Here is a 9069-nt window from a genome sequence, read left to right as displayed (position 1 = left end):
TGAAGTAAATACAGGTTCCTCTTCCATGTTTTTTTTTTCTTATGTATTGAAGATTTTCTTCCTCTTCTGGTTTTACATCTTTATGTATTTTTCTAAAATGGAAAAAAAAAAGATACTGAAGATTTAATAATGCTATGAGCTTAAGAAAGTGACAGTTTCTGGCAATAAAGTTGCTCAAAGGCTGAAGGTAAATAAAGGACCAAGAAATCAGCATTGTTCTGGAAAGACTACAGAATCATGGTGACTGTCTGGCAAGGCATCACATGATGATGCAATTCATGCTACGTGGACAGCAGAAAGAGAAAGGTCAAAATGAATGATGTTTTCTAAGCCTAGAATGCCCTCCCTTCTCCGATTGGCCTTCCAGATCTATCTCCGTGCAGTAAATCTTATTTAATAAAACTTCTGCGCTATTCTTACTCCTTCCTGGTCTCATGACTATAGTTGGCATCATCAGTGATATGATTCTCCTGTGTATTCTTTTCGTTCTTATTTCTTCAACCACCCTCTAACTTCCCAGAAGGCAGGATGTATATAGCAATTTTATAATCTCTTTCGCATTCACTAGTTTAGGAACGAGCTTGTAAAACTGAGTTTTACATTAAAGAAAGATGACTAATGTTACTAAACATTGATTTTTGAAATAAAATGCTTCCATCGTTTTTGAAAGGGAAGAGCACACTTCTCTCTTAAGTCAACAGGGAGTTCATTAGTCAGAATTGAGAGTTCTGAAACAGGGGCTCTCAGGGTCTTTAAGTGTTCTAGAGAATGCGTTCCATACCCACTGAGAGAAAGTAGCTGAGAGAAAGTTATATCAGCGGTATCCTGCGGGGTTGAAATTATAAGGTTTATGACTGAAAGGACCCCCAGGGAAAGCATGGGAATTATATCAGTAGATAATGAATTTCTAACTGAACAAGGGGTATTTAATAATAGTTGCTATTATTATTATGATAATGTGACTAACAATTACTAAAAACTTATACTTTGACATGCTAGTTCTAAGCCTTTTTCATAGATTAACTTTCTAAATGGAGCCACAGAGAGGTTGAGTAACTTGCCCAGGGTCACAGAGCTAGTAAATGCTGAAGACTAAGGCCCCACTGTACCACTTTTACATATATTGTAACACCTAACTTTCAAAGCTTAATTAGGAAATTGGGCTGCTTTCTGACTAGAGTAGTTTCTGTAGCAAAGCAAGCATCAACCCTTTAAGCATGCAAATAGTTTCCTTTCAACATTTTTTGGTGGAATTCTCTCAGTGGGTTCCCTACCTTATTAAACAGGGTAACTACATCATAATCCAAATTTCTTTTCTGTGATCACATTCCTTTGTTTCATAGAAGGAAAATAAGATGCTTATGCATGAATTGCTGTTTTATTTTGTTAATATTAATTCTTGAATTTAAGACTCACATGCTTTTTTTAGAGTTACTTCCCTTTTACCAACAAGACGATACCCCTGCTGCCTCTCTATGAATTTTCAGCAGGATTTCAATTATTATCGTGTCATTTACATCAACTATACTAATTTCTTGGTAACTCAAAGTACTTCCTTGCTCTATTTCTCTAAAAAGTGGACAGTGTTGCATTTAACTTTTCTTGCAGAATCGCTGTTGCAAATACATAGCCCCTCTTATTGGCTTTATGTTGTCACTGAATTATCATTTTAGAAGTACCTTAATCCATGCCTACTTGATTTCTCACTACCAGATCCATCACTACAATTTAAATACAATGAACATACTTCTCTAGTTAGCTTTTCTAATAAGTAAATCATTATTTTAGAAAGTTTCAGGTCTGGGGAAATCAGCCTAATTATGGAGCTGGATTCCTAAGAAATGAATCAACAGTACAGATATCGGGTAAGATCTAGAGAGGTGTGGTCCACAAGCTTCGTTTCTGCAGGTGTGAGGCCACAGCATGGTTCTGCATGTGAGGTCGAGTCACAGGAGCTCTGGCCTAACCCTCTAGCTCATGCTTCACAAAATATCTGTGAAGAAAGACTATTTAAAAAAATTTCCAATCCATTGTGGACCAACACTTTTGTAAGATAAAAATGACTTACTGGGAAAAATGAAAGCAAAAAGACAATAATTCAAGCCAAATTGTTTTGTTAGAATCAGTAGGCTTAAAATTATGTTCTAATAAATATAATCTAAACAACCATAACATGGGAAAGTGGAAAACAATCACAAATCTGAAAACATTGTTTGATCAAGGCAGTTAATATAATCATGTTACACATAACTTTTTGTTCTTTCACAATTGTAGCTGAACAAAAAGTTACAAAGGAAACAGAGTTCCTTTGTTAAAAGTCTACACTCATGCTTGGAAGCAACATTTGTGTATGTGCCTATTTAAAGTTCCACATTTGAATGAGCTTGTTCCTTGTTTATCAATTTGTTTACTCTAAATTGGATTGATAGCAGTGCTATTTGCAGAGGATAATGCATTTGTAAACTATTTCTACGTTTTGTTTCAATAATATACAGAGTAGAGAGAAATTAATCTCAAAGGGGTTTGTTGACATGAACAAGAGAGAGTTTAAAATGACTTCAGCAACTATAGGATATTGATTTTAAAATTTTATCTAAAATAAGATGTGATGATATATTTTCAAAATACATCTTCAGTGCATCGGTAGTCAGTTCCAACAATTTATCCTGTAAAGTTATAGAATAACTTTTTTCTTTTGATTACAAAAATGGATTCTGGAAAGATTAATTTTTAATTTATGGATCTTCTTTGATGGAATATAAAATTCGTAAGGTGATTGGCAATAACTTTTTGCAGATGTGTGATATCAAAATCATCAAGCATTTCCTTGCTAGTTAGTGTTAAATTGGGCCACATGCCATCACTATCTGTAAATATTCTGTTTTTCTAACCTTCTAGCATTTTTTTTTAAAGATTTTATTTTTTCCTTTTTCTCCCCAAAGCCCCCCGGTACATAGTTGTATATTCTTCGTTGTCGGTCCTTCTACTTGTGGCATGTGGGACGCTGCCTCAGCGTGGTTTGATGAGCAGTGCCATGTCCGCACCCAGGATTCGAACCAATGAAACACTGGGCCGCCTGCAAAACTTAACCGCTCGGCCACGGGCCCAGCCCCTAACCTTCTAGCATTTTTTTCGTAAAAATGCAGTAAAACATTCTGCAGGCCTTGTTTGCATGGAATTATTATGATCATCCAAATGTTGAAGATATCAAGCAAATAAGCGAGTCTGGTCACAATACCACCTTTGGAAAGTTGAGACCAAGCTGGCTTCTTACCTTGAAACACAAACAGTTCACTTCCTGTTTCATATATACTCAACAGAACTTTTCTCATTAAATAATAAGTTACAAAAATGCTTACCTTTCTTAAATTTTCACATTTTTTGGGAGTTACAGTTGACACACCAACCTCAACATATCACATGTATTGTGGACTGTAGGGCATGACCAACATGAAGCTCAAACCACAGGCAACTTGCTCACAAGTTTGACAATGGCCAGAATGGTCCATAACTCTATTCAGTGAAGTGAAAATCACTAAATGCTTTACTCTTGTTTTTTTTTTTTTTTTTGATGCACATGATCATACTGTCTTTTTTTTTTAAATTGAGTTATTGATAGGTTACAATCTTGTGAAATTTCAATTGTACATTAATGTTTGTCAGTCATGTTGTAGGTGCACCACTTCACCCTTTGTGCCCACCCCCCACCCCACCTTTCCCCTGGTATCCACTAAACTGTTCTTAGTCCATAATTTTAAATCCTCATATGAGTGGAGTCATACACAGAGTATCTTTCTCTCGCTGGCTTATTTCACTTAACATAATTCTCTCAAGGTCCATCCATGTTATTGCAAATGGAATGATTTTGTTCTGTTTTGCAGCTGAGTAGTATTCCGTTGTATATATGTACCACATCTTCTTTATCCATTCGTGTGTTGCTGGACACTTAGGTTGCTTCCACGTCTTGGCTATTGTAAATAATGCTGCAATAAACATTGGGGTGCATAGGACTTTTTGGATTGCTGACTTCAAGCTCTTTGGATAAATACCCAGTAGTGGGATGGCTGGATCGTATGGTAGTTCTATTTTTAATTTTTTGAGGAATCTCCATACTGTTTTCCATAGTGGCTGCACCAGTTTGCATTCCCACCAGCAGTGTATGAGGGTTCCTTTTTCTCCGCAACCTCTCCAACATTTGTTGCTATTAGTTTTAGATATTTTTGTCATTCTAACGGGTGTAAGGTGATATCTTAGTGTAGTTTTGATTTGCATTTCCATGATGATCAGCGATGATGAGCATCTTTTCATGTGCCTATTGGCCATCAGTATATCTTCTTTGGAGAAATGTCTGTTCATGTCTCCAGCCCATTTTTTGATTGGGTTGTTTGATGTTTTGTTGTTGAGTTGCGAGAGTTCTTTATATACTATGGATATTAAGCCTTTGTCAGATATATGACTTGCTAATATTTTTTCCCAGTTAGTGGGTTGTTTTTTTGTTTCAATCCTGTTTTCATTTGCCTTGAAGAAGCTCTTTAATCTGATGAAGTCCCATTTGTTTATTCTTTCTATTGTTTCCCTTCTCTGAGAAAGCATGGTGTCCGAAAAGATCCTTTTAATACTGATGTCAAAGAGTGTACTGCCTACGTTTTCTTCCAGAAGCCTTATGGTTTCAGGTCTCACCTTTAGGTCTTTAATCCATTTTGAGTTTATTTTGGTGAATGGTGAAAAAGAATGGTCAATTTTCATTCTTTTACATGTGGCTTTCCAGTTTTCCCAGCACCATTTGTTGAAAAGACTTTCTTTTCTCCATTGTATGCCCTCAGCTCCTTTGTCAAAGATAAGCTGTCCATGGATGTGTGGTTTTATTTCTGGGCTTTCAATTCTGTTCCATTGATCTGTGCACCTGTTTTTGTACCAGTACCATGCTGTTTTGATTACTGTAGCTTTGTAGTATGTTTTGAAGTCAGGGATTGTGACGCCTCCCATTTTGTTCTTTTTTCTCAGGATTGCTTTAGCAATTCGGGGTCTTTTGTTGCCCCATATGAATTTTAGGATTCTTTGTTCTAATTCTGTAAAGAATGTCATTGGGATTCTGATTGGGATGGCGTTGAATCTGTAGATTGCTTTAGGTAGAACAGAGATTTTAACTATGTTTATTCTTCCAATCCATGTACATGGAATGTCTTTCCATCTCCTTATGTCGTTATCCAATTCTCTCAGAAAGGCCTTGTAATTTTCATTATATAGGTCCTTCGCTTCCTTAGTTAAGTTTACCCCAAGGTATTTTATTCTTTTTGTTGCAATTGTGAATGGTATTGTATTCTTGAGTTCTTTTTCTGTTGGTTCATTACTGGAATATAGAAATGCTACTGATGTATGCAAATTGATTTTATACCCTGCAACTTTGCTGTAGTTGTTGATTACTTCTAACAGTTTTCCAATGGATGCTTTGGGGTTTTCTACATATAAGATCATGTCGTCTGCAAACAGCGAGAGTTTCACTTCTTCCCTCCCTATTTGGATTCCTTTTATTCCTTTTTCTTGCCTGATTGCTCTGGCCAGGACCTCCAGCACTATGTTAAATAAGAGTGGTGATAGAGGGCATCCTTGTCTCGTTCCTGTTTTCAGGGGGATGGGGTTCAGTTTTTGCCCATTGAGTATGATGTTGGCTATGGGTTTGTTGTATATGGCCTTTATTATGTTGAGGTAGTTTCCTTCTATGCCCATTTTGTTCAGAGTTTTTATCATAAATGGCTGTTGGATCTTGTCAAATGCCTTCTCTGCATCTATTGAGATGATCATGTGGTTTTTATTCCCCAGTTTGTTGATGTGGTGTATCACGTTGATTGATTTGCAGATGTTGAACCATCCCTGTGTCCCTGGTATGAATCCCACCTGATCCTGATGTATGATTCTTTTGATGAATTGCTGAATTCTGGTTGCCAAAATTTCGTTTAGAATTTTTGCATCTATGTTCATCAGTGATATTGGCCTGTAGTTCTCTTTCTTCGTAGTGTCCTTATCAGGTTTTGGTATCAGCGTGATGTTGGCCTCATAGAATGTGTTAGGAAGTGTTCCATCTTCCCTAATTTTTTGGAATAGCTTGAAAAGGATAGGTATTAAATCCTCTCTGAAAGTTTGGTAGAATTCCCCAGGAAAGCCATCTGGTCCTGGGGTTTTATTCTTTGGGATGTTTTTGATTGCTGTTTCAATCTCTTTCCTTGTGATTGGTCTGTTCGAATTGTCTGCCTCTTCTTGAGTGAGCTTTGGGAGATTGTAGGAGTCCAAGAATTTATCCATTTCCTCTAAGTTATCCATTCTGTTGGCATATAGTTTTTTGTAGTATTCTCTTATAATCTGTTGTATTTCTGCAGAGTCTGTTGTTATTTCTCCTCGCTCATTTCTGATTTTATTTATTTGAGCTTTCTCCCTTTTTTTCTTTGTAAGTCTGGCTAGTGGTTTGTCAATTTTATTTATCTTCTCAAAAAACCAGCTCTTTGTCTCATTGATCCTTTCTACTGCCTTTTTCATTTCAATAGTATTTATTTCTGCTCTGATTTTTATTTTTTCTCTCCTTCTGCTGATTTTGGGCTTCATTTGTTCTTTTTTCTCTAGTTCAGTTAGGTGTGCTTTAAGGTTGCTTATTTGGGATTTTTCTTGTTTGTTAAGATGTGCCTGTATTGTGATGAATTTTCCTCTTAATACAGCTTTTGCTGTATCCCATATGAGTTGGTATGGCATGCTATCATTTTCATTTGTTTCCAGGTATTTTTTTTTATTTCTTCTTTCACTCTTGTTTTTTGTATTTATATTTTCATGGATTAGTTAAAAAAAAAAAAGAGTGTTTCAGCATTGGTCTGTGGTCCACAATTTGAGGAGCACCAGCCTATATCAAGCATTATGGCTCCATGTTTCCCAGACAGGCTCTGTCCTGCTTCTAGAGGTATAGGGAGCCAGATCCAGTTTTCTGGGAATGGGAATAGTGAAGGATAGGTTCCTCAGGGCTCAGTAAAGAAACCAAGGCCCAGTCATATAAACTGGATCAGAATAAAGACAGGAGGAGAAGAGCCAGAATGCTTAGGGCTTCTAGAAAGTCCATGGAAATAAGACAGATTCTAAACCTCAATCACTGTTGGTCAAAGGATGGTAGTATATTCAATATCAGTTTAGGATTGGTTTAGAAATAATGCCACATGCCATTTATTGGGCACCACTTGGCTTTATATTAATCTCCTTTATTTAGTTCTGACAAAAACCCTGTAATAGATTTAACTGTCATTTTATACATGGGGAAACTGAGTTTTAGCATGAAGAGCAGTCTGATTAAGATCATACAATTAGGAAATGGCAGAGGGTCTATGTTCAGGTGTGTCTGAGTTCAAACCCTGCACTGAAGTGGGGCACCTGCAGGAAACTGGGTCTAACTGAGTTTGTAGGTCAGTGTGAGCCAGCCAGGCAGTGGAGTTGACAGAGGCAGAGTGCTCATGAACAATTGCATGGGGCTTCCATGGTGCAAGTTTTCATAAGGCTCGTAACTGTGTGTGTAGTGTCTGGGCCTGAGTAGCAGCCTGGAATGGCAACTGTGGTGCAGAGAAGTAATTGTGACATGATGATGACAGATATCACCACCAGATGTCCTTCATGGTCAATCTTTGCTTCGTGTTTTTTTTTTTTCCTAATTTCTTTCATGTTTTGGGCAATTACACTTTTACTCTTTTCCTGAAATACAAGGAAATGACCTTGGAATCTTGGAGAAGCAAGAAAACACGTCCCTCTACTTCTCCCTTGACACTGTGCAACCCTAGAAAGTGACAAATGGTTGGGACTCATAACAATGCTTCTACAGTATGGCTATTTGGGTCAAGTATCTTGAACGTAAAGAAAGTATTTATCTTCTGAATGCTGAGGTGAGTAAAAAGTGGTTTTTACATATGACCCAGCCATCCCACTCCTGGGTGGGTATCCAAAGAACTTGAAATCAGCAATTCCAAAAGTCCCATGCACCCCTATGTTCTTTGCAGCCTTGTTTACAATAGCCAGGATGTGGAAGCAACCTAAGTGCCCATCAACTGATGAATGGATAAAGAAGATATGGTGTATCTATATACAATGGAATACTAAGTCATAAAAAAAGGATAAAATCGTCCCATTCACACCAACATGTATGGACCTTGAGGGTGTTATGTTAAGTGAAATAAGCCAGATAGAGAAAGACAATCTCTGCATGAGTCCACTCATATGTGGAAGTTAAACATGTAGACAAAGAGAACAGATTAGTGGCTACCAGGGGAAAGGCGGGTGGGGGGTGAGAACAAAGGGTGAAGGGGTGCACCTACAACATGAATGAAAAACAATAATGTACAACTGAAATTCCACAAGGTTGTAAACTATGATAATCTTGATAAAATAAAAAAAAAACTGAAGGGAAAAAAAGTGGTTTTTACCTTCAAAAAGCTCGTATCCTCATGAGAGAGTCAGTGAATGAAAGTCAATGAAGTAGGCAGTCACTATGAAATCCAATCAGCCCATAAGATAAGAGTTTAAAGTGCTTGGTGGGGAAAGGCTTCACAGGGGGTCATTGTTGAATCTGCCTTAGAGAGGGACACCCTCTGAGATGAGAGGGTCTGTGGGGTCCCCGGGGCTGAGAAGCAATCTTTGGTTTAAAAGTAGCAGCATGAGAATTTAATTTTGGCCAATACGATGGGCCACTAGTGGCCTCTTTATCCCCACTCTGACTCTTCCCCAGGTCTGAGTCACCCTTATTAAAAAGGATGAGCACCCTGGTCCTGTTTGGCAGTCATCTTTCATATTCTCCCCTAGGGTTGCGAGTGGGAGAAATGGAGGCCCACCCCATCCCCATGTTAGGAAACAGAGGTGGGGGAGTGGGGAACAGAGGGCTGGCCAGCCCCTATCACCATCGCCAGATGGACATCCTGTTCACTTCCTCTTCCTCCTACGAGTTCTTGCTTTCTGGAGTAAGAGGTGAAGGAGGCGTGGTGTGGGCCTCATCTCTTGGGGCCCTGAGTTTTCTCCTCCCTGATCCTTCTCTGATTTTACAGGATACCCCCA

The sequence above is a fragment of the Equus caballus genome, chromosome 12 (assembly GCF_041296265.1).
Source record: "Equus caballus isolate H_3958 breed thoroughbred chromosome 12, TB-T2T, whole genome shotgun sequence".
NCBI lineage: Eukaryota > Metazoa > Chordata > Mammalia > Perissodactyla > Equidae > Equus > Equus caballus.
Note: the sequence above shows the minus strand (reverse complement) of the source record.